This window comes from Myotis myotis, unplaced genomic scaffold (assembly GCF_014108235.1).
Source record: "Myotis myotis isolate mMyoMyo1 unplaced genomic scaffold, mMyoMyo1.p scaffold_m19_p_7, whole genome shotgun sequence".
Lineage (NCBI taxonomy): Eukaryota > Metazoa > Chordata > Mammalia > Chiroptera > Vespertilionidae > Myotis > Myotis myotis.
Window position 1 is genome coordinate 41,670,487 of NW_023416379.1, and position 26,931 is coordinate 41,697,417.

Genomic DNA, 26,931 nt, shown 5'->3' on the forward strand with positions numbered 1-26,931 from the left:
TTTGGTGAGATAATTGGCAGAATCTACTTCTTAGTCTTTGTCTTAATTGTAAATATTTTTCACATGTGGTTTCAAGGGAGCGGATGAATATTCTGTGAGGCAAAAGAGATGTATTTCCGACTGTGTAGGTTTAAATACAGTCCTGCAGAGAAGCTTGAAGAGATTGGAGGAGTTTACACCTTTGTTGGACAGGGGACACCTTTCAGAATCTAGGACAATCATAAAATTGATCATCCAAATCTGAACACTTTGAGAGGGTACATGGAGCCCAATGAATAATTATTCTGAGAGAAGAGGCATAAGCAAGGATTATCCCAGGCAAACTGGGAGGGATAGCCATTTTGAAAATTTGATGAAAAGAATGTACCCACTTCTCAGAAAAAAAAAATGTGTGATGCATGCACATTGCAAGTTTTCCATGCATCACTCTGCAGAGTTCACATCTTTTTTAGAACCCAGATGCATTTGTTCCACATTTACTTGTTGCTTTTCTACTTTGTCCCATGCATTCTTTTTAGATGCTGGAGATACAACACAAAACTAAAAATTTCTATGCTTCTGGGATTGATATTCTGTTGGGGAATTCTGACATGGGAGGGAGAATTCTAAAGATGGTTCCCAGAATTCCCATCACCTGGTTATTCAAGCAAACGCTACTCTAAATATTGCTGTGATGGGATTTTGCTAATGTAAATAAGGGTAAGGGTCTTCAAATAGGGGCAGTACCCTGGATTATCCAGGTGGGCCCAGTCTAATCACTTGAATCTTCAAAAGCAGAACATTTTCTTTGGCGGGACTCAAAGAGATGTGGCGGAAGAAGACAGCAGGAGTGATGAGCTGAAGGGGTCGTTAAAGAGATTTAAAGCCTGAGGAGGACTATAGATCTTCCGTGATGGCTTTGAATGTAAAGTGAGGGGGTCATGAGCCAAGGAATGCAGGCAGCCCTTAGAAACTGAGAAAGGCTGCCCACTGACTGCCCCCCACCAAAATGGGGTTTTTTCATTTCTGCACCCACTTAGAACTGAATTCTGCCAACAACTTGAATTAATTTGAAACTGAAGTCTTCCTAGAATCTTATGCTAGGAGCTGAGCCGGCCAGGATCTTGATTTCAGTCACGTGAAACCTACAGCAAAGAAGCTGGCCAAGCCCACTGGACTGATCAACAGAACCGTGAGATGATAAATTTATGTTGTTTTAAGCTAAGTTTGTGGTGATTTGTCACAATGGCAATAGAAAACTAGCACCGAAAAAAATTAGCAAAATACTTACTAGTGGGTTATGAATGCTAAGGAGTAAAAAATAAGAGAGGAAGATATTAAATTGGGGAAGAAATTGAATTTTATGTGGGATTTTCAGCGAGGGCCTCATTGACAAAGATGACTTTAAAAAAAAGACCTGAAAGTTATGAGGGAGTGAGTCATAAAGGTATAGGGGAATGTGGGGGCGGGGCTGGGGGAAGGGGTGTGGGAAAGGGCTGAGGAGGAGAGCCTTCGTTACAGAGGGAACCGTAAGACCAAATGCCCTGAGGCGGGAGCAGGTTTGATTGTGTGAAGAGTAGCAGTGAGGCCAGTACAGCTGGGGCAGAGTGAACTCAGGAAAGTGTAGGAGCTGAAGTAAAAAGAAAAGGGGCCATTTTCTGAAAGCTTGGAGGCCATAGCAAAGACTTCAGTGCATTCTCTCTGAGCGCCTGGCGGCGGCATGAGAAGGTTTTGAGTCAGGGAGGGAGTGCGTGGGCTGGGTCATTCCGGTATGGGTTGAGATTAGTTTACAGGGAGGCAAGAATAGAACCAGGAATATCAGCTAAAACATTACTGCAAAAATCCAAGAAAGTGATGATGTTGGCTAGGACTTAGTTCTGGGTAGCAGAAGTGGTGAGAAACGGTCATGTTTGATTTCAGGCTGACCACTGGTGGAGGAAAAGGAGTACCTTTCACAACTCGTACAACAGAAAGTCGAGATTGATAGAATGTGGTGATCAAAAAGGGAAATGTTCCAATATTTTGAACGTCTCAAAATTATTTTATAATACATTTATGGTGGATTAATTTGGTGGATTTAATTGTGCGCTCACGCGCCCACCATCTTCCTCCCCCCACGCAGTGCGTGTGATTCTGGGAGGCCCACATTGTGATTTGTTTCCCTGGCAACTGGCCGCAGGCGCTGAAGCACAAAGGCCTGCTAGGTCACTGCGAGTTCCTTCAGGGGTGACTGAGGCTGTACCCCGCAGACAGGAGCTGCCCAGCGAAAAGTCTCCTGGTGTTCCCCAAAGAAGACAGAAAACCTGCGGATAGAGTGAGTAAACAAAGGGTAGACGTTACCAAAGCCCACAAAGCTCAGACCAAGTTTTAAGAAGTTTGAAGGTTTAAGGGCTGGAACACAGGAATTTGGTGGAAATGTAAACTAGTGTCGCACTTACTGACCTGGAAAGGTGGTCACAGGCACGATTTAATAAGTTGACTATTTAAAACATTACCGCTCAGTACATGGCGGCAGTTCGCGGTGTCTATAGCGGGCAAAGCGGGGGTTTAGGTCAGCTGTGAGGAAGGGCTTATTTGCAACAGAGATGATTAAATAATGGGAGGAGTGTCCAGGGTTTTTGGGAGGCGTTTTTATTCCAGCACCGAAGGACAAAACTCTGGCTTGATAGTGCGGATCTTTCCACAAGATGGCAATCATGGGTTGACTCCAATTTTTGTTTTCTCTTGATAAAAATATCTATAAAGTTTATACTTCGGCAGGAAAAAGTAAGAACCGTGGCTTATGTTTCACTGTCATATTTTGTATTACATTATCTATGGATGAGTTATATTTCCCCAAACCTCCATCTTCACTTACGGGGTTTTTAAACGTATCTTGTAAGGCGGAGGAGGGAGGCATGTTGTAATACTGGGGTGGCAAGTATCTCCTCCCTGCCTTCACATCCCAACACTAGAACACTGTTCTTATGGAAAGCCTGAAAAACAAGAACAAGTGTCATGCGTCTTAGAAATCTAATAGGAGGTACTGCCTGAAGCTTGGTCTATCGAAAAAAAGGCGGTTAGAAATCTGGATGTTTTCTCAAACATTAAGAAATTATGATTTTAGGTCAAGGAATGTGGAAATAATATGCTTTACAAAATGATTTAAAAAAATTATTGTTCCTGTAAGAATCTTTCATTTTTGAAATGGGATGCTTTTGATTTAAAATTCAGAGAAATACATGATTATTTTTTAAAGAAGTTAATTACTTTTCCTCTTATTTAGGGGTTGCAAATTTCATGTACTTAGTGGTACTTCTTGCAACTTTATCTGTAATAACTTTATTATTTATTTTATACCTCTATTTTGTCTGTGGCAACACACACACATACATACACACACACATACATACACACACATACACATAACCCCACAAAAATCATGTCTATTACTGGTATAGTCTATCAGTTCAGAATTTTCTTTCCCCTCCTTCATGGTATTAATTCTGGAGTATAAAAGCTGCATCAGGGAGGGGTCTGGTTCCTGGCATTTGTATCATTTGTATCTGTTGTATCGCTAACTTGGACATTGATATATTTGGGCCTGGGGTGTGGCTCGTCCTCCATGCTGGCATCCACTGAGAAGTAATAATTCTCGATTTTTAAAAAATCTACCTCCTACTATGGCACTCTCTCTTTACAACCACAAGACCCAGATCTTTGTAAGCCTCTCTCACTCAGCTAACTCCCATGATATTTCATTGGTGTGAAAATTCAGATTCTCTTCCATGCTCCTGGGAGACCTCGGGGTTGCTGGTCTGGTTGGATGTGCTCTGGCTGACCACAGCTCCCTGCCAAGCTAGTCTGGCACTATTTCCCAGCCTGCATAGTTGGGGTGCTATATGTATTGCAGCTGACAGGCATTTGGATTCTGCCTTTATAACCTCACCTGGAGACTGGGGAGTTTTGATCTCAGGAATATAGTCCTTCATGATGCTTTTTCTTTCCCCTCCATTTCTCTCTTTACCTGACCAGCAACATAGCCCTGCTAGACATCTGTACATTCAGCTATTGGCTTGTCAGTTATGAAATCCAGAAGACAGGGTGTGCATGCGTGTGTGTATATGTGTGTGTTTGGGGGCGGGGGGGAGTCGTGTTAAACTGGTTTGCCTTTAATGTATCTGAAAAATGGTGATTCAGGGCTAATGCGGGTCACATGTTACTGAGTGAAGCTAAGAGCCCTTCAGCTGCTAGCTGTGTGAGCTTAGACACAGCTCACATGTACATGATATCAATCTGTGGCTGTATGACATGCTTTTTTTTCCTGTTTAATGTTAACAAAAAACCTTTCAAAGATTAGGTTTCCTTAGTTCCTCAAAGCAGTTTATACAGAGAAACTCTATGGTTTGAAAGAATACTGTAAAATTTGCTCAGTTTTAATGGCCTGAATACAAAACTTGTGTGTATAAGTGAATACGGCTTTCCCATATTATTCTCCATCTATAATTATTTTCATAAATTATGTTGAAACATACTTTTCAACACATCTGGGCATGTAATTAAATTCTACTTTAATAAGATTGTAAAAAGGATAAAGAGGGAAATATGGATAAATTAGGCAGGATGTGGCGACAAATGTTATCAAAAATACTGAATAAAATTGTTACAGATGGCACTATAGATGTTGAGAGAGTTCTCAGTGTAAATATTTAAGTTTACATGAATTTCACATGGCTAATAATACTCTAGAAGAGTTAAAATTGTATGTTTCAAATAGCACTTTTGTGGGTAACTACCCAGAGTTCTGTTTTACACAGCCTTCAGTACAACACTCTTTCTTTAGGTTTAAACTAACAACTGGAATCTCATGAAATATGCCGAAGGGGGATTTCACGTGAGCTTGGCAATATGCTGGTTTCACTGCAGTTTCCTCCCCGCTGTGCTCATGCATCCAACGTGCACTTGCCCTGTTGCGTGAAATGGCACTGTAGCCCAGAGCGGGAGAGGCACCTGCCAGCGTGACGCAAGTGGCAGCTCAGCAGGCTTTCACTGCAACGTTTATAAAGTTTTAGAAAGGCCACTGCCAGCTCAGAAGATAATTATAATAAGTGAGTTTTGTCTGGAAGCCAAGGACAGAAAAGCTATCTGGCATTGAGATAAAAGACAATGACTTTATTGTTTTACCAACCCTTGTATTTGCAGTTAGAGTCTGGCAGCAGTAGGGGATGGAAATCATGCCTTTGTGAACCCAGAACAAAGCAATTACATTTTTAGAATAAACCATTTAGAGGACAACCAATTTCACTGCAAGCATCCCGGAATCCAACAGCTTAACATGGCTCTGCTTGGAATGACGTCTTTAAAGTTGTGTCTCTGCTGCTGTGTGACTCCCAGTGTTTACTATAATTTGGTGGCAGGAACCATATGACTTAGTGCCTACTGTGTGCGGTCCCCTGTGGTGGGGCTGCTGCCACCACAGCCCTGTGGCTGCACTGTGGTGGGAAGCAGGCCTTGAAGTAGGTTCCTCTGGGCGGGGGTGGGGGGTGGAAGCACAAGGAAGAAATTTCTTCACAGCAGCTGGGTAGACAAATGGCTAAGCTCGTTACCTGACTCTTACTGTCCAGTGTATCACTTTTGAAAAAAGATTCATCATTCTTTTAGCAAAAGAAAAATTTTAAATTTTACTAGCAAATGACATTTCCTCTGCTAAGCTAGTCTCAAAAATGGCATACAAGTAGCCCTGAGTAAATTCTATGGCTTAATTAAAGCTGACGTAATATGCAATTTCAGTGCATTGTCAACCTCCGTATGATTGTTGCTTTGTTCTAACTGGCAGTGCAAATTGCTTATGAAGTTACAGGAATAACATGTGATGAAGAAATTCATGTAACAGCAGCTATTTTATTGATTTGGATACAATTATTGTTTTTTTGGTTTTGGCTAAGTATAAAACCACATTTTTAAAGGCAGTGGGAATCATTCAGATATCACTGCAGCTAAGAACAGTCATTGGATTTTTGTGTGTCTGAAAAGTTGGCTGTTGCTTTAATTTATATAAATTAAAAATTTTCCACATAGATTTGTTTTATGATCTTGGGTCCTCAGTCTTAAAGTAATTTTATTGGTTTCAGAATTTAATAAAATTTACAATTAAAAAATAAACCTAAAAATATATTGTTAGCTGTATATTTTGGATAGCTCATTTTATGACCAAAAAATCCAAATGTCAGTGAAATCTCTTCATTGGTGACCGTTGATGGGTTACTCTTGCCCTAGTGCCTATTTAGAAGCAAATTGCTTGTCTGCTTCTAATGTGGATGTCGCTTGCTCAATGGTTAGACCAGGGGTGGGCAAACTTTTTGACTCGAGGGCCACAATGGGTTCTTAAACTGGACCGGAGGGCCGGAACAAAAGCATGGATGGAGTGTTTGTGTGAACTAATATAAATTCAAAGTAAACATCATTACATAAAAGGGTACGGTCTTTTTTTTTTTTAGTTTTATTTTAAACGGGCCGGATCCGGCCCGCGGGCCATAGTTTGCCCATGGCTGGGTTAGACCATACTATGGTGCTGGGAGCCGGTCCATCCTTGCTGTTTCAAAGGACCTGGCATATATGGCATACTGTTCTTAAAATGTTTGCTCACCTTCTTGGCACTATGTGTTTTAACCAAGGTCTCTGAGAAAGGTTGTTTCCCCAGGTAGGGATTTTCCCCTGAAGTTAGGGAGGGAATAAAACCTCTTAACTAAGTGCCAGGTGGGTAATTAATCACTTTAACTACGAACAATCGTGCTTAAGCTACATAATCTTTACTCCCTGGAATGAAGATAAGAAACGCCCTAACCTTTGTAATAGAGATTGATAGGATTGAATCAACTGGTATAAATACAGATGCAACAAGACAGCAAGAGACAGAACTTAGAATACAGAGCTTAGAACACAGAACTAAGAACACAGAACCTACTCAGAACTAGAGACAGAAGAACTTCGCTGGAGAGAACATGGCAAAAGATCCTGGACTGAACTGACTACAGAAATGGGCAAGAGAACCTGACTAGAACCTGGTGACTGAACCTGGCTGGAGAACCTGGACTGAACCTGGCTGGAGAACCTAGCAAGAGAACATGGACACAGAACCTGGCTGGAGATCTGAAGCAGAACTTCGCTGGAGATCCTGAACAGAACTTGGCTGGAGATCCTGGCTGGAGATCCTGGCTAGGCTGCTGATCAACTGAACACTGTCTCCGTGTCCTTCCTTCTTCGCCGACTCCGTCCACACCTTTGGGAACCCCTGGACCCGCTGGGGTTGGACCCCGGCACTATGGCATGTTGGTTCTCAAGTTTGTGAGCAGGTTTGGTTTTTGGATTATATTTTAGCCTACTTCATGCCTCATAGATGAATTGAGAATGTCTAAGGATTATATTTCCAGTAATCAGTTCAGGAAAACTGTGGTAACATGAGGAAATTATATGACTCACTTTATAAAAACTTTCTCTTGACATTTTACATTAGCATAACAGGGAGTGAAGTAAATGGAATCCTAACAGTGTGCTTTTCTGGTGTTGGTAAGGGCTCTGGAACCAAACAGTACTCGTCACAAATATTTAACTCTTACATGAGAGGACACTTTGAATAAAACATTTAGAGAAAAGCTTTTTGTTTTTTAAAGGGAAGATATAAGCTCTCATACTGAGTTATAACGTTTGCTTTGAGAGCAGATTTAGGCAGCAAGAAAGACTCAGACGGGGTAGGGAAGGACTAAGGAAGAGAGAAGAAATAAATGGCTGAGGTGCAAAGAGCACTTAACGTCTGAAGCTATATCTGACAAGAAATGGGCTCTAACTCCCAGAGAGGCTGTACAGCAAAGCAAAAGTTGTTTGGAACTCAGTTTTGAATGAAACAATATTATATGTGATCAGAGATGACTTCCCCAAAGAGAGATTTCCACTTGGTCTCAAAGGAAGGAAAGTTCATCTCAGGCAGAGAGAACAGCCTGTGCAAAGGGTGGAAGCAGGAAACATCTTAATGTTCCCAAGAGCTGAAAGGAGCTCACTGTGGGTGGGGAGGCAGGTGCTCGGTCATAGAAGAGTTTTGGATTTTATTCTGTGTTCAGTGGGAGGTCATTGATTGGATGTAAACAAGGGAACACTGGTCTAAATGTGTTTTGATAGGTGATTCTTATCTGAGAGAGGTAAAAGTTAAAGGATCTATTTTAGATACAGAAATTTTGCATTATTTAGACTCTTGTATTTATGATCTGAATATGGGGATCTGGGTATTATCAACATAAAGATGGAATTTAATGCCTTGAGGATGGATGAGGTTATTTAGGGTGTGAGGATAAGGAGAAGCGAAGAGGAGCCAGGGCCACAACCGAGAGGAGCAAGAACAAGAGCCTGGGAACTAGAATTCAAGTTAAAATAAATTAGGAGAATGTAGTCACAGAATCCCAGAGAGCAGAGACTTTCAAGAATAAACAAGTCTAGTTGAATCCAATTGTGAGAGGTCAAATGATAGGGAGGTATCGCCACTTAATTCAACAATATGGAGGCCATAAGCACCTTACACAGAGCAGTTTCAGTGACATGGGGAGGTGGTAGCCAGGTGGGAGTGAGTTGAAAAAAATATTCTGAAGTGAAAATATAGTTTTTAAAGAACTATAGTTAGAAAAGAAAGCAGAAAAGGGATGTTGTTAGCTGGGGGAGGTTTGAAGTAAAAATAAATTTTGCTTTTTTAAAAAAAATATTTTTTTATTGATTTCAGAGAGGAAGGCAGAGAGAGAGAGAGAGAGAAACATCAGTGATGAGAGAATCATTGGTCAGCCGCCTCCTGCATGCTCCCTATTGGGGATTTAGCCCACAACCTGGGCATCTGTCTTTGACTGGAATCGAATCCGGGACCCTTCAGACTGCAGGCCCGATGCTCTATCCACTGAACCAAACCAGCTAGGGCTTATTTATTTATTTATTTATTTATTTATTTATTTATTTATTTTTGTAGTACAGAAGGTATAATAACAAATTTGTATGCTATTATGAATGATCAAATGGAGAGGTAGCATTTTATAATAGGAGAAAGAGGTGATACTAAGCAAGTTGAGAAGCTGAGTATATCACACAGGTGCTTCTGTTTCAGTAGAGGCCACTCCTGCAGAGTCAGGCAGAAAAATATTTCTAGCTGGGCGTTAGGGACCTCACAGAATCCCCAGGAGAGATGAAGTCAGGCTTGGAGATGGTCCCTCCACACTGAGGAGCTTCTACAGTAAAGGCCCCTCTTTTTGATATTGGGGCTGGGCCTGCATAATGAGGTTGGGCCCAACAAGCTGGAATTACTACCTGTGATGCCTTGAAAGCAAGATAGATGACTCTGCTGTCATCCTCAAAAAAAAAAAAAAAATGAAACAGGCAGAATCCTGCTTCCTACCTGCTAACTTCCATATGGAAGTGAACCTTTTTGGTTAATGTGGAGGCAACAGACCGTCCATGCCTGACAAACCTGGGGTGGCACCATTAGCACATGCCTTCTTTGACCTTGCCTGTAACTACATACTCCTCTTTGAAATGCTCTGGCAACCACGCAAGCATAGCATGGTCCTTTGCCAGTGGAACAGGCATTTCTTTTTGAGACAAGCATTGTAAGAGAAGACATAACTCATATAGCAAAAGCCACTGGTACCTCTCAGCTGCAAGTACCTTAGTAGGATGTCACGTGTTCTTTAGATTGTGTGAACTTTTGGGGAGGATTTTTGTCACTGATAGACCAAAGGGGAAAAGATGCTTATGTTACTTGTTTAGTATAGTTTGCAGATTATTTATTCATAAGAGTGAATGAGGTATAATTTAAAAACTAAAATCATTAGCTTTTATATGTGGGTATTCTCATTGGAATATCCATTTAATGTTGTCTAAGTCATTTCTTTAATTCTTTAAAGAGCTTTAATTTTTTCTTAGTGTTGAACTCTAACAATCTTTTAATATTATATAATGTGTAATAGTCTCCCATATAATAAAATTAAATTATGTATGTATTGACATGCTTTTTTTGAAAAGTCTTCATTTCTTATTTATTAGAAGAAGTTAAATGGAAAACTTAAATTATTTTAAAATATGTATAAAAGTTTAATACTATAACTATTTATAGGTAACTAGAGGCCTGGTGCACAAAAATTTGTGCACTCAGGGGTTCCTCAGCCTGGCCTGTGCCCTCTCGCAGACCAGGAGCCCTTGGGGGACGTCTGACTGATGGCTTAGGCCTGCTGGGGAGCGGGCCTAAGCCGCAGTCTGGCCTTTCACTGTGGGAGGCAACCCATGGGCTGATGGGGGATGGCGCCAGCCCCGCCCCCCGCCGACTGGTTATTCCACCATTTAGTTGATTTGCATATTAGGCTTTTATTATATAGGATGTTGAATATAATGAAGACCTGTTTTATATCATGAATTATGGTATTAAACACATCAGTGTAACTTTTATAGGTTTGTCTATATCAAACGGTCATTCTGAATATTAAGACTAATTTTCTATGGCATACTTAGATAATCTAGATAAGATTTTTGTGACATTTAATGTGAAGTATTAAAAATGGAGCCCCTTTCTTTTCTTTTCTTTTTTTTCTGCAAAAAGCTTTATTGTTTCATTTGGTCCAATGCATGGGAGAGCGCTCCAGGATGGTTTAAAAGAATGGCTAGTAGTTTCAGGAAGAGGCTCAGGTGAAAGCCAGAGACGCCAGGGGGATGCAGAGGAGCCTCTGAAAGGCCTCCGGGCTCCAAAGGCTCCTAGTCATGCTTGAGAGTGAGCCTTTCGAAAACATACTCGCCCAGCCCAGTCTGGGAGGCGGCCAGCCTGTGGATGTTAGTTAGGTGGTCGCCCAACTTCTTGATCAGTTTCACCTCCTCACCCAGGAAGTGGTTCTCCAGGAAGTCGCAGAGATGAGGGTCTGCACGGATAGAACCCAGGGCATACAGCTCCAAAAGGGCCTGGTTCAGGTTCTTCTCCAAGGCCAGGATGGCTTCCATGGCATCCTGAGTTTTGTCCCAGTCATCTTGGGAAGGTTTCTGCACGTCCTGGAAGAGAATGCGGCCACCACGCTTGTTTTGCAACTTTAAGAGATGCTCAGCGCCCTTGCGCTTCTTCTCCGCTAACTCACGGAAGAAGTGGCCCACCCTCCAGAGCCACATTCTCGAGGTCAAAATAGTAGCCCAGAGAGAGGTAGGTGTAGGAAGTCCACAGTTGCAGGTTGGCCAGGCGATTGACCAATTGACCGCAGCCTCCCTCTCGATGGAATAATTCTGACGAATTTGGGAGCTCATGGTTGTTTAGCAATAAGGAGTTAAGTTAGAAAAAAAAACAACGGTGTGTTGGCTGGTCCTGGAGTGGTTCTGAAGGTGGTGACTGGATGAGATGCAGGAGAGTGGTTGGAGGCTGCAAGAAGGGGCATCCCCAGGTCTGTTCTGTCCAAACACTGTTGAAGCAAGAGACATATCTGGGACCACTGAGGGCACTTCCTGGAGCCCCTTTCTTTATCAGGGAATTTGGAGTGATTTTCCATTTTAAAGAAATATCATGGCTACATGTTTTGCCATGGCTAGTGGAAGAGAGGTTGTTGGAAAAATCCCTCTTCTTCCAACAAGCACAGAAAGTACCAGGCAGAAAATGGTGCCTTCAGCAGAAAACACACAGTTGCAAAATGAGTACTCTGAACAGTGAGAGTATGGATTAAAGAGAGGGATATAAGTTGTTGGTGGATAGCTAGCAAAGCAGGCAGCCAAAATATATCAGAGCATATTGATGTATCCATCGATCTCAGATTATTTCTGTATCTATAATAATAAAAGCGTAATATGCAAATTGACTGACCAGCAGAATGAGCATCCGGATGACCTTCTGGATGACCATGCTATGACACGCACTGTCACCAGGTCAGCCAAGGTGGGTGCATTGCAATTGGCCAGGGGTCTGGGAGCCCCACCATCACCCCGCAATTGCTCCACAGAGGAAGGCCCAGGCCACCCTCTGCCCAGCAATCAATTGCGGAGCTGCAGTCAGGTGGGTAGGGCCTCCCTCTGCGTGGCAATCAATCTCAGAGCCCCAGCAGGGTGGGCAGGGTCTCCCTGTGGACGGTGATCAACTGCGGAGCCCTGGCTGGGTGGGCAGGGCCTCCCTGTGTGCGCGATCGATCGTGGAGTGTCAGGGCCAGCCTGACAGGTTGAGCCGAGCTGAGGTAGGGAGGTGGGAATTGAGAAAAGAAAGACAGGAAAGCAGGGTCAGGGGAACTCCAGCTCTCGAAGAACTGAAGTAACTTTATTAGCCACACAATCCTATTTATACATAACACACTGAATAGGAGGTCTGTCAAGAGGAATGTATTCTTTGTTCCTCTTAATCTCTAAGGGAGAGACACAGCAGAAGGACAAGTTCTCAGTACAGCATATCTCAGTAAATAGTTACAGACTTCTTGGTAATTGTCTGGCTCGTCTTCCTCCTGCTGGGTTATACTTGGAAAACTTCAATTAAAAAAAAAAATCTTTTTCTTTTATACTAGGTAATCTACAGGTTACTTCTTAGATGTGGATTGATAGTGCCATAAGGCTATGTATATTAAGTCAAAGTTATTAAATATTTATGGTGATTGTACTTATTTTTAGATTTGGTATTTTAATAGCAAATCATTAGATTAATTTATAAATATTAGTGGAAGATACTTCAAAATTTTAAAATTTCTTCTTTTTATTAAATTTAAGATAATATTTTTAAATAACATTCCCTTTTGGCTCATTTGTATATACAGAAGGATTATGGGAAGTCTTCAGTAACTGTTTTATAAGAATTTACTTTCCTAGGATTTAATTGCTTATAAAGATATTGGCTTCTTATGGTAGGTACTTTTATTAATAAAGCTAGTAAAGTTTTATGTCTGATTTATGAGGTGTAAACACTGCCTATCTCTAGCCTAATTTAAAATGTATGAGGAGCTTTTGTTATTTTAAATTACATCTTAAAATTCTATTGCTGTATTTTAAGAAATTTTAAATAAAATAACTTGTTTTGCCCTTTCTTAGAGGCAAAAACTTAAAATATATATTTAACTTTTATTTGATAAAGCTTTCCATGTGATTTCAAGTATATTAAATTGGCTTTATTAAAAAATCCTTTAAGAAGAGAGAATAAACTTTTGAAAACATTTCAGGGCCCATGAAATGTCCTAAAGTCATTCCTTGGTTATAGTTTTGAAATCTAACTTGAAAGACTATTAAATATATATGTGTATATATAATTTAAAGATTATATACCTTTTATAATTATTAAGAGATATCAATTAAATTAAAACTGATCTTTGTATTTAAAAATTTCAGTTGGGATAATAGAATTTATCCTCTTTTTTCAATTAGATAAATGTTGAAATTTTATTATAATTATATGATTTCTCCCAATTTATTTAACCAGAACTTTAAACTTTTAGCTGGCAAGTTAAATATTTAGCATTTCTCAGTCAGTAACATTTTTAAGAATAAACTTTAAAAATACATGACATAATCAATAGATTTAATTCTGTCCTTTAGATTTTTCATGAGGGAAATTTAGATTAATATTGTAGCATTTTGTTATTTCAGAATATCTAATTTAATTTAGTAGACTCTCAAAGCCTTGGGCTGCCATTGACTGGAAACAGGTAACCATTAAAATGCAAATTAGTTACATTCTTTCTACTAAGGATGGGAAACTGAGAAGCAAGCCTCTCTTTAAAAGTTGTCACTGGCAGGAAATTTTTGGCCTACCTGCTCTGTTAGGGGAAGGGAGGCTAGCCCTTCCTCTATTAGAAATTGCTTTGGGAAGCCAGCCTTAAATAGAGGGCGTAGCCGTCTTTTACCTGGGCTACTTAGATTTTTATAATTAATATATTTTAATAATTCTTGATATTTAAATCTAATTTATTATTTTAAGGCATATTCTTAGCAAATTTTTGTAACAGAGACAATTTTACTGAATTTCCTTTTTGGCCTTGAAATTAACGTTTTAATATTCTTCATTAGTATTTAAAAACTGTTCTTTATTATGGAAATGCCAATCCTGCTGCTAGAATCTAGCCAGCATCTTTTTTCCTTTGGGTTAAATTTTCTATTTTTCTTAGGAAATAATCAGTCTTGGGTTTTATTTTGTATATTTGTAAAGAGATTTCAGCTCAAAACTCTATTTAAATGTCCAAAATCGGACAATGCGCGCATTAGCTTCAAGCCAGTTTTCTCTTTACACGTGCACAGAAATCCCAGACGCATTTTTAAATTTCAGATCCGGTGAAATTTGCTATAGCTGTATTGGAAATGTGGCAGCACCCAGGGCAGATAGAATGTTTTATTTCTATGGATCCAAGGTCCAGCCCGGCACTTCTGGGGGTTGCTCGGAATAGCTCTTGTGTCTATTTTGCTCTCTGTGCGGGCTGGGTTCTGTGCAGCCTGCTGGCCTTGAGACAGCGCAGGGACAGGAGGGTAAATAGACAATGCCCCTGTTATTTGCCATGGCTGGGCTGGCCCCTTTTAGTAGTTTCCTGACTGGTGTTGAGGCAAAGAATTTCCCTGGATACCTGTCTTAGATTTACACTCATTTGCCCAATGTTTTCCTTTTTTACATTTAGGGCATAGTCCAGGTTGTTTGGGACCTCTGCCATTTCCTTTATTAATCCCTTTATTAGAAGAACACTGTTTTGCCATGTGTCCTGTTCCTCCACAAGTAAAACACTTGTGTGTTTGACTTTTCCTTGGAACTGGTGCCACACAAGGCAGCGGAGAGCAGCGGGAACGGCCCCCGCGGCTTCACTTTTTCTTGCCAAGAAGCTTTAATGTTTCTAAAAAGCGTTCCAACACATCCTCTATATTACTACCCTCTTCAGTTCCAGCAGAAAAATATTCTTCTTCTTCTTCTGCCTGAACAATACCTGTATTATCATCATGACAAAGAACAGCAGCTTCCTCAAAATCCTCCTCATCTTGAGGAGTTAAATTATCTTTAAAAGTTACATTATTTCTTTTTAATATACTGTCTTTTTTAGACCCCTGTTTTGTTCTATCACACTGCTTCTCCTTTTTTTCTGGCTTAAGAGATGGTTGATTATGGTCATGCCTGGGATCTAAACAATCCCGTATTAAATTCCATAAGGAAAATGCATCAACCGGTGTCTTACTTGTCCCAAGGGCTTTATAATGATTGCGCATTTGTTCTCCAACTTTCTGCCACATGTCTAAGTTAACGGTTCCTTCCTCAGGAAACCAAGGGCAGACCTCTTGAATGAATTTTAAAAAATTTTCTACTTGTCATTAACCTTAGTTCCTTTACTGTTGAGCATAAACTTTAACATTTGCCCATAAAGGTCATTTTCTCTAGATTCTAATTGCCCCATGCTTTACTCCCGATTACCAAAAAATTGCTCCTCCCTTACCTTAACGAGTGCACTCTTTCTCCGGAGGAGTTCCTCACTGTCTGCTTCCCTTCCCAGTCCCTGGTCTCGGGCATGAGTTTGTCAGGGCCAGCCTGACAGGTTGAGCTGAGCTGAGGTAGGGAGGTGGGAATTGAGAAAAGAAAGAAAGATAGGAAAGCGGGGTCGGGAGGACTCCAGCTCTCGAAGAACTGAAGTAACTTTATTAGCCACACAATCCTATTTATACATAACACACTGAATAGGAGGTCTGTCAAGAGGAATGTATTCTTTGTTCCTCTTAATCTCTAAGGGAGAGACACAGCAGAAGGACAAGTTCTCAGTACACCATATCTCAGTAAATAGTTACAGACTTCTTGGTAAGCTATGAAAGGCTGTTCTTATTCTACAAAGGTTGCTCTCATTCTACTGATAATCGCCATCCAAACAAGTCTGGGAAAACTGTGTGGGTAAGGGTTCCAGCCTAGCTAGCCCCTTCAGGTGCAAGGACCTTGCCAGCTTACATCTGGCCCCCAACAGTGGAGCCCCATGATCAATCACCTCAAAGAGAGAGGCCCAGGCTACCCGACTGGTGGTGTTGCGGCGGGTGGGTAGGACCTCCCTCTGTGGGGCGATCGATCTGGGGCCCCGTGATCGATCACCCCACAGAGGGAGGCCCAGGCCATCCAGGTGATCACACTCCATGCCTGTCATCTGCAGAGGGAGGTGACCGGTGGCAGGGAAGCAGGGGCAGCAATGCACAGATGACAAACAGTGGTGGGGGTGGGGCCAGCTGTTGGCAGCCGGGGGAAGGAAAGCCCTGATAGGCCCTGATCGCTGGCCATGCCTAGGCACCCTACCTGAGGGGTCCCGGATTGCGAGAGGGTGCAGGCTGGGCTGAGGGACACCTTCCCACCCCCATGCACAAATTTTGTGCACCAGCCTCTAGTTTAAAATTAGTAAATATTTGCACATACAAAATTATTGATTTTGTATAATTAGAAATAAGGGCTCTCTAATTGGACAAAGCTATATTTCAATAGAGAAAACTAGGGGGTTGGATCTTAAGAGAATTTTAGATGAGATAAGCAGGTACTTGATAGAGCAAATTGAATAAAAACTTTGCCAATTTCTTAAAAGGAGAAACTAGAAGTTTATCTTGGAAGACAGAGTATAGTGTTCTTTACTGCATTTATTTACTTAACAGTAGTTAGTAAACACATCTTTACAAGGTGAACAAATATAATATCTTTAGAGGTACTATGAGAAAACTTTCTGAATTTACATTGAGTAACTTTAACAAAGTACAGTAGCTTACTCTTTAAGTTCACTCTCATTCAGTATGCTAAGCGCAGCACTGCGCTAGACCAGTGTACAAAGACGAGACAAAGATGATTTTTGCCAATTTCATTATGCTGAGTTCACTGAGAAAAAACAAGTTAAATAATTCGGGTAATGAATAATGAACTTTAATGGACTATTATTTCAGAGGCATGGAAATGTATTATTTAAGGCTTTCTAACAGATATTGACCAAGAAATGCAAACATTTACTGGTCTTGTTAGCCAAAGAGATGAGAGCTGGAAGAGAGAACACTGGGTACAGAAAATTTCAGCATAGTATCCATGCTGGCCAGTGATTCAGTCTATCCCTCAATTTCTCCCTGTAGGCTCTGTATTGCAGTTGGGGGAACTATATAGGCTGTTTCCTTGTCTTCTTGGTCTTCTGGCTTCAAGATGGCTTTGGCCAGTAGGAAGCACTGGAGGGAGAGAGAAGGGGAGAGTAAGGGACAACTCAGTATTTCTTTCCTCCACACTCTACTTTAGGTGGTGGTTCTGGAAGCAGCTGCATCTCTTCTGAGGCTCTGTTTCCTACAAGGCAGCCCCTTCATGGGCTCAGCTTCTACCCGGCGAATTGCACTGAGACTTTCACTTTGCATTCTGGTGATGCCATCTCTCCTGTTGCGTCTCCAGCTGTAGGGGAGACAGTCTTTTTGCAATTTCTATTCTTTAGGTTGACTCTTTATCCTGTTTGGCTTCTTCTTATCGCTGGGTGACCAGTCCCTTATATTGCATTTCCTCTGTCAAAATGCCTAAAGTAGTAGCTAATAGACTATCAAATGCCTTTCTAATGAGCACAAGACAATAGTCTAGGTTTGATAGAATGAACCATCTAAAGAAATTCTACCTCTAGCAGAACATTTTGCATTTGAGCAATTTTATTTCTGCATCTGTAGAACAGTCTTCTTAGTGCATGTTCATCAACCTCTGCTGCCTTGTTCTCAGAGTGCATTTAGACGTTTGGTTTTACTTACTTCTTCTAAAGTACAACTTTATGATTGAATCCCCTACTGACACAGACCTCATATTTACTTCGGCCATTTGGTGACCTGCTTCCTGGTACCGGCCATACTCTTTCACCTTTGATATTCTCAGGGGTAGTATCAGTATTTGGCTGAAATTTTTCCTGCCTCTCTACAGATCACAAATTTTGACACAATAACAACAGAGGATTACTTTGTGACCTCATGAATGACTCAGTGAAAACCTGCATACCAGAGCTCCATTGCATTGACTACAGTCTAGTTCAGCAGTCGCCAATCAGTGGTCCGCAGACTACTGGTGGTCTCTGAGGTCCGAAAGGTTGGCGCCACTGTTCTAGTTTGCAGTCAGTCTAATAAGTTTATCATACTGTTATAGCAGAAAGAACCCAGAGCAAGCTGTGGGACATGCATTGTTTTCCTGACTCTATTCTTGAACTGACACATGGCACTCACAGAAAAAGAAATAATACCTACCCTCCTTCCCAACTGAATTGTTTAGAAGGCCAAACAATAGATAAATAATATAATATAATAGTAATAGTCAGCTGCTTGATTTAAATATGCTCTCCAATTCTTACAATGATTCTGTGAGGTGTTCGTAATTCCAGGTGAGAAAATTCAGGTGAAAAAAGGCAAAGTTACTTCTCCAGTTACCTTATTTGTTTATCTTTAATGCCCATTTTCTTTCCATCTACCTATATGCCTTTGGATGTGAAAGATTATGAATCAAAATGTTTTAGGGGAAAAAAATGTATTATGGGCTCTACAAATTCTGGAGCATAGCAGTTAAACATTATCATCCTTCTTTGAATTAAGGCTGTCACATACCAGAGAAAATAACCAACAGATTAGTTTTTCTCTCGAAACATCTAACATACTTAATTGTTCTCTTTAAACAGCTGACATACTTAACCTTTTGAGTTATTTGCTTTCTGAGTGAAAACATTTTATTTTTAAATATACGTTCACCTTACCATCTTTGGCAATACAGCCTTTCTTCTTGGGTCTCTAGCTGTAGATCCTGGTGTGAGTAAGGAATCCATTTGATCTCTTGAGCCTGTACACAGATCCATGGTGCTGTGAACGAAGAGTAAAGCATGCCATAAATCAGTGGTTCTCAACCTTCCTAATGCCGCGACCCTTTAAAACAGTTCCTCATGTTGTGGTGACCCCCAGCCATAAAATTATTTTCGTTGCTACTTCATAACTGTAATTTTGCTACTGTTATGAGTCCTAATGTAAATATCTGATATGCAGGATGTATTTTCATTGTTACAAATTGAACATAATTAAAGCATAGTGATTAATCACAAAAACAATATGTAATTATATATTCAATATGTGTTTTCCGATGGTCTTAGGCGACCCCTGTGAAAGGGTCGTTCGACCCCCAAAGGGGTCGCGACCCACAGGTTGAGAACCGCTGTAATAAATGGTGTTAGGTGACAGCTTTCTGCAAGTCAAGGTAATCTAGCTGTTGCTCTTTGCTTGAAGAGTTCAATGAAATGCAGTGGCTTAAGTTTTGCTTTTAGTGTATTTAAAAGTCTGAATACACTAAAACAGTCACTTAAATCTTTTTTTCATATTTTTACTGCATCTGAGTGTCCTAAAAATGTGTTCTGTTGCTGTTGCATTTTACCACACTTTGACTGTCATTCTGCTTGCTTCACGTTATGTTTATTGCTGTTTATTCAAATTATAATTTTAAATGAGTTTTTTAAAATTTTTTTATTGATTGCAGAGAGAAAGGGAGAGGGAGAGAGAGAGAAACATCAATGATGAGAGAGAATCTTTGATCGGCTGCCTGAACGCCCCCCACTGGGGATCGAGCCCACAACCTGGGCATGTGCCCTTGTCTGGAATCAAACCTGGGACACTTCAGTCCACAGGTCGATGCTCTAACCAACGAGCCAAACCAGCTAGGGTCAGATTATAGTTTTAAACTGAAGCGCAAAACACTGATAATGTGAAGACATTAAGAAAAGGAATATTTTTTTTTCCACTGACTTTCTGACATTGTTGAAAAAAATTCTCATTCTGTATATCTATCATTTTTGAACAGAGAAATTAATGAAGATGACCTTTTAGCACAAAATTATGAAATATATTAAGAGTTTAATCAATGATTGTGCACTGTCAGCTTAGGCTTGATGAGAGAACTTGGCTTACTTCATTTTTCAGGGAGAGTAAATAGGGCTCCATAATAAAACATGGATTTCAGCGGGACACTTATTAGCCACCAATGACAAAATTACAAGTCTCTTGACCACATATTTACCTTTTTAGTAATTAGATGAGAAGGGTGGAAACGTAATTATTACCATTTTCGAGGCCTATTATTCATCTTTAGAAATTTCATTAAAGACTTTGCTATTATATTTTATGAAGTAAAGTACTTGTGGAGCAGTGTAAAATGGGAAGTGAAAGGGAATTATGTGGAAAAGGGCATAGACAATCTATTTCCTAATTCTATCAAATTTACAAGATGTTTCACTGCTCCACCTAGACATACTTTCCACATTTTGACTTATGTTCACAAAGTAATCATGGTAGCTGCAGTGTCATTGGCCAGCCCTAGCTGATGAAATGGCAGATCTTCTCTGGAGCAGTGTAAATTCTAGCTGCTGCATTGGAAACAGAGAAATGAAAAAAGGCAGTGGTAAGCTAGAGGGGCAGGAAGAAACTGCCAGGCTTTTCTAGAGTGATTGTTCAGAGATTAATAATGAAGACCCCCACCAGGAGCACAGAGTAGTCTAGTGCAGAGGTCAGCAAACTATCTCTTTAAAGAGTTAGACAGTAAAAATGTTAGGTGTTGTGGGCCATATGGTCTCTGTTGCAACTATTCAACTTTATTGTAATAGTTTGAGAGTAGCTATTGACAATACATCAATTAAATGAATGTATCTTTGACAGTTATCAGACTTCAGGTTTATGTTTCTTGCTAACCATTTTAAAGATTTTTTAAATTGATTTTTAGAGAGAGAGGGAGAGAGAGAAACATCAATATGAGAGCAAAACATCCATTGCTGCCACCTGTACACCCCCTACAGGTGATTGAGTCAGCAATCTGGCCATGGTCCTGACCAGGGGTGAGGGTGGTGGGAGGATGAGGTTGGGGGAGGGAGACTGAAAAGGCAACCCTGTGGTGTATGGGACTGTGCCCACCAACTGATCCACACTGGCCAGAGCTGTTAAACATTTTTTAAAAATAAACTCATACTAAGACTACTTGTAAGGTGGTGGGAGTGGAGAGAATGGTGCATGATTAATATAGTTCCCACAAGTGTTTTAAGTGGAGATTTGGCAGCAATCATACCACCTCATAAAGTGTGAGTGACTTGGGTCTTTAGGACAGTAGGCATTTGTTTTTAGAACATCCTATTTATGACACATTTATTAATATGCAATTACTTCCTACATGACTTTTCTATTTTTAGTTTCTCTGTCATTCTGATGTCTCAAATTTTTATTTCCAGGGTTTGAGACCTGCCCCTATTATATCACTACCCTGCTTTACCCTTTAATAACTCCTTATTGATTACTAAATAAAATTCAATTTCTTCATTCAAAGACTTCCACAATTTGAACCCAACCTGTCTTACCAGTTTTATCTTTAGCTTTGCCCCAGAGGTTAAGTTCCTGCCATCAAGTGATTTTTTGCCACTCCCCTGAGTGTACCCAACCTCCCTACCTCTAGGCCAGGGGTGGGCAAACTTTTTGACTCCAGGGCCACAATGGGTTCTTAAACTGGACCGGAGGGCCAGAACAAAAGTATGGATGGAGTGTTTGTGTGAACTAATATAAATTCAAAGTAAACATCATTACATAAAAGGGTACGGTCTTTTTTTTAATTTAGTTTTATTCATTTCAAATGGGCTGGATCCAGCCCGCGGGCCGTAGTTTGCCCACGGCTGCTCTAGGCTGTTATCAAGTTGATCCCTTGGGGGCTTTCTGCTTTATTTAGCTCTGAAAAGTCTACCTGTATCTCTGAGTCTTCAAAGAAGGGAATGATACCACAATGTGTCGCATGTTATTATAACTAACTAGTGGCCCGGTGCATGAAATTCGTGCACATTGAAAGGGAATTAATTAGAGGAAATATTTTAATATTGCTATTTGCCCTTTCTCTATAATAAAAGTGTGAGAGATAAAAGGAAATGAGTACAATGTATATGAAAATAATGCATAATTTTATTAATAAATAAACAATAATAAAATGAAGTAACAACAAAACTCATGATGTAAAAACAACACTGATGCAAAAAATGACTGATAAAGTGATTAAACTTATTCTACTATCTCCCTGTATACCACATTGGGAGTAAAAACACTTTCAGAGTGCTTGACTAATTTCCCTTGGGATAAAGTATTTACAACTTTAACTTTAACATAACACGCTCTTCGAACTCGAGAGAAAGCAACATATAATTGACCATGTACGAAAACGGGTTCAGGTAGGAATATTCCTACTCTGTCTAGAGTTTGTCCTTGTGATTTATTAAAAGTCATTGCAAATGCTGGCATCACGGGAAACTGTCATTGAATTAATTTAAATGGGAGACCAGTGTCAGATGGGGACAAATCAATTCTTGGAATCAGAACAACCTCTCTCTCTGCAGATCCGGTTAATACTTCAGCTTCTATAATGTTAGGTAGTAATCTTTTGATAATAAATCTGGTACCATTACAAAGACCACATTTACTATTGAGATTTCTCAATAGCATGATGATTGCAACCACTTTCAATTTTAATTTATGACACGGCATTCCCGAAGGAGTAATACTATTAAGAAATTCAATGGGAAAATTTTCCTTTTTAGCATCATCTGTTGAGTCAATGGAATCATCACTCAAATATGTGTGATTCCAAGTATATCCAAAATTTCTTCATTTAATTTTTGAACATGCTCATTTTTTGGACAAAGAATTGCACGTTTAGATATTTTTTTAATATTATCTATAGATATACTGTTTCCAAAGGTGGCTTCAATAATAGATCCATTACAAATCATTTCATGGGGGATTTCAATAATATCCGTTCCTAAATGAAAACTGCTATCAAGTTTGCCATCCCCAAGTTTTACTAACCATTCACTATAAGCAGAATCCTCTGATCTCATATTAGTTGTAAGAGACAACTTTCTGAAACATCCCCAAACATTGCAGTACTTTAAACTTGTTTGTACTATGGCCGATCGCATAGCATGTGGTACAATACTGAGACATTGTCGAAAATCCACTTCGAAAAGGAGAACTTTCCCACAAAATGCAGCATCCAAATTCATAATTTCTCTTATTAATCTATCTATGGCGTTTACAGCATGACTGGATGCCATGGTGCATTCATCAATAATAAGAAGTTGGGCCTTTTTAATGATTTTAGCAACTTCGTTCTTTATATCGAGTCTAGAAATTGAAGTTTCATTTAATGGAATTGGTAATTTATATTGGGAATGAAAGGTTCTTCCACCAAGAAGTAAATTTGCAGTAATTCCTGTAGATGCTGTGGGTAAAACAGTACCACCACGACCTCTAATATAATGTGTTAAAACTTTATACAGACATGTTTTTCCACTACCACCTGGACCATCCAAGAAAAAGCATTTGGGGTGTACAGTTTGATCTTCGATGGCTGAAGTTATAGTCTGAAAGGCTTCCAACTGTTCATCATTCAGAGAATTTATCAAACCTCTGCCCTTTGTTGCTCGTACAATTGATCACATGTATTTGCATTCATTAATAAAGGATAGTCTGGAAGTTTGAAATGTGAACATTTCATTCCATGCAATGTGAATACCTCCTGAATTTTGTTAAGGGCATGCATTTTACAGTTTACACAGGCACCTTCTCTTTGGTGTAATTTCCAACAGAAATCTTCAATAAAATGAGATTTATTCTCATCCCATAATTTGTCTGCAGCAGAAGGACATCCAAACACACACACACACACACACACACACACACACACACACATATATATGCAAAAAGTTGTTGTAGTTGTTTGGGCTTATTAAGGATGATTGCATCATCAATTGTATCTTTCCAGATAGTGTCATCAAGTAATAATCCTCGGTGTTTAACAGCTTCATAAAATGTATCATAAGTTACACCTCTTACAGTTCGCAGATCCTCAAAACTTACCGCACCTTTTACATGCAGAAGCAAAAGTCTAAGGTAATATTGTTCTGGTTCTCTAAAGCTCACAATGAACAGTCTACCTAATACTTTATTCCCACCCTTTCAGCGTTTTGTCCACAAAGAATTAGTAAACACATAATGCTGTGGAATCTCCCAATAATAATAATTATGTGCATCAGAGTCTTCTCTATTCAATAAGAACCAAGCCATCAAAGTCGAGTTATGCCTTTTAGCCCTATCTCAAACTTCAGCAAAATCATCTGCATGAAAATATAAATTCTGATCATTTGGCAAGTGAATAGCTAATCTTGTGATTGCATGAGATTGATCATGCATTCGCATTCCAAAAAGTCTCTGAACAGGAGCGCTCACATACCTGGAGTCAATGAAGTCCTGTACTTCGTCATGATTGATAATATTTTTCTTAGAAATTTGAATATTTGCACAGTTGTGCTCTTTATAGATGTATTTAAATAGATATTTGACACTTCTAATTGGTGCACAGATTTCAACATTTATATGACAGTTATACTTGCGGCACAAATACGGGTTATAAGGGACAATCCAAGTATTATTGACAATTTTATTTCCAATAGAAATGGTGCTACCAGATCTTCGTTTGTATTTGGGATATCCATCAATATTTCCAATGGTCGCATTTTGAAATTCTTTTGGATATCCCTTTGAACATTTTCCATTTTCCATACATGGACTACTTGGATTTTGCATTCCACATGGTCCATGTACCATATTTGTTTTTACAATTTGAAAAAGTCGAGGACACTGGTTCTCATCTGGAATTTCTGCCTTAACTATACGGTCAATGTCATCTTCTGAACGTAATTTGGACTCATTATCTAATATCAATAATATGTGAGAGTGAGGCAGTCCACGTTTCTGAAATTCAATGACATGAATCGTAGCTATTACTTTGCCAAATAAATGGAATTTACATATAGCATTTAAAAGAGCGTTCAGCTTAATATTAAAAACTCTGGCTACCAAGTCAGGTCTGTTTTCAACTTTTTGCCAGCGTTGTAAATTGTTTGTAATATCTGCCCATTTGGGGTTGCATGTCATGGTTATAAATAAATCAGACTTGCCATACTTCGTTACAATTGCCATAGCATCCTGATATCGCTGCTGCATATTTCTGGGACTACCCTCAAAAGATGATGGAAGTATTATCATTTTACCAATCGGCACATTGTCATTTTCAGATCTAGATTTGTGATAGTCCATCAAATCACTATATTTTTCAACTCTCAACTTAGATTGGTTTGCGTTGATGAAATTTATATGATAGGCCTCCATTTTTGAATACGAATCCACAATAAACTGTTGAGTTAATTTTCCTGCATTTAAAATAGGATTGAATGTGTCCCTCACATAGAGATGAAATCCATAATACTGCATTTGGGTGACTCGTGTCCTTATATTTTGTCTAGTATTATTGTCGACTACACTGTTGTCTCTGAGTCTTAATGCAATATCTGTTCCCCAGCCTTTTTCACCATGTGGGAAAAGAATAGGATATGTCATTGCATCTAATGTAGGAAACAGGATATTGATTTGTTTCATTTTAGTGGCACTTGGATTATTAGGATCTGGTTTACAATGAATGAGCAAGTCCCTTTCAGAAGGAGGTTCTCCATCTTCGTTTCTGAATATGACAGCAACCTCACAGGGAGAATTATATCTACCTGGGTCAGTTACACAGGGAGAATTATATCTACCTGGGTCACTGTTATGATCGTATTTAATTGCCATTGTTACCTCTGTGGGAGCAATACCTTTTGCTGCTGCTTCAGATTGGGCTTCCTTTTCTACCTCATGTAGCATCTTGTATGATTTTGTTAATTCATTTATTTCATGCATGAGGTTGTTGATGTTGATCATGAGTCTTTCTGAGCAGCCCTGTTTTTCTGGCATTGCTAGTCTTTTACTTATAGCTTCGGCTGTATCCAAGATATAGAGTTGAGCAAACTTCCGAGAAACACCATCTGAAGGGTGTAAAGTTCCAGTATGGTGATAAACTTGTCTCTGTATTCTAAAACAGTATGGCCCACATCCTGATGGCGGTGCAATATTAGTACCCATGGAAGCAAAAGCAAAAGAACTATTTATGGATCGAATATTTTCCATGAAATTTTTACTGTCAGAATCTTCGTTTGTCATTAATCTTTTTAAATATGCCGGGTAACCTGGAAAATATATCATTTGGACAGACTTTCCCTTTGCTACAACATTGAGTAAATTTCCCATCAGATGGTTTTTCATCCGTGAAATTTAGGGATAGGCAAAATTCACATTGAACGGTCATTCCACCACAACTATGTTCGAGGATTGCATCCTCATGTACTCCATTTTTGCTGAGAAGGCAGTTCCTACCGGTATTGGTAGTACTTGTTGATGACTGTTCTCTAGACATATTCTGTTGTCGCCACTGCCTTCTTTCAACTTCAAAGGCACGTTGGTCTTTAGACATTTTCTGTCGATGATGCCTCTGTTTTTCGGCTTCAGAGCGACGTTTTTCTAGTAGCTGCTCTTCAGATACATTCTGTTGCAGATGTTGCCTTCTTTCAAGATCAGACGCACGTTGCTCTGCAGATATTTTCTGTTGATAAGGCTGGCACTTTTCGGCAGAGCTACCTTGCATCAACCGTTTCTCTTTGGACATTGTCCTTTCTGTCTACTGACATGGTCTGAGATGCAGGAGAATGAGAGTCCTGTCTGTCAGGCCACTGAGAGCTGTGTGACTAATGGCTGATTCTGGATGATTCTGTGGGGGTTGGGACTTCCTCCTCCCTGCTGTCAGTTTCCACAGCTGTGATGAGGAAGCTGGGATGACAGAGAGCCACACTGTCCCTGGAAGCCTAGGTCGAACACTGGAGGGCCGGTTGTGAGCGTGACTGGTGGTGAATTGCAGCCAGCCCTGATCTCCTGGTGGGAGAGCCAGTTGGGGGCGTGAGTGTTGGCGGACCACTGTGGTTGCCCCACCAGCCCCGGTCTCCTGCGGGAGGGCCGGTTGGGGGCTTGGCCGGTGGCAGATCGCTGCGGTCATGCCCGCCAGCCCTGGGTTGGGTCGCACACGGGTCGCCCGCCACC

The 26,931-nt window shown here is 40.1% G+C and overlaps 1 pseudogene; it reads right to left on the minus strand.

Moving 5' to 3' along the window:
- Positions 1-10,731: 10,731 nt before the first annotated feature.
- Positions 10,732-11,265, minus strand: LOC118659726 (annotated as a pseudogene).
- Positions 11,266-26,931: the final 15,666 nt, after the last annotated feature.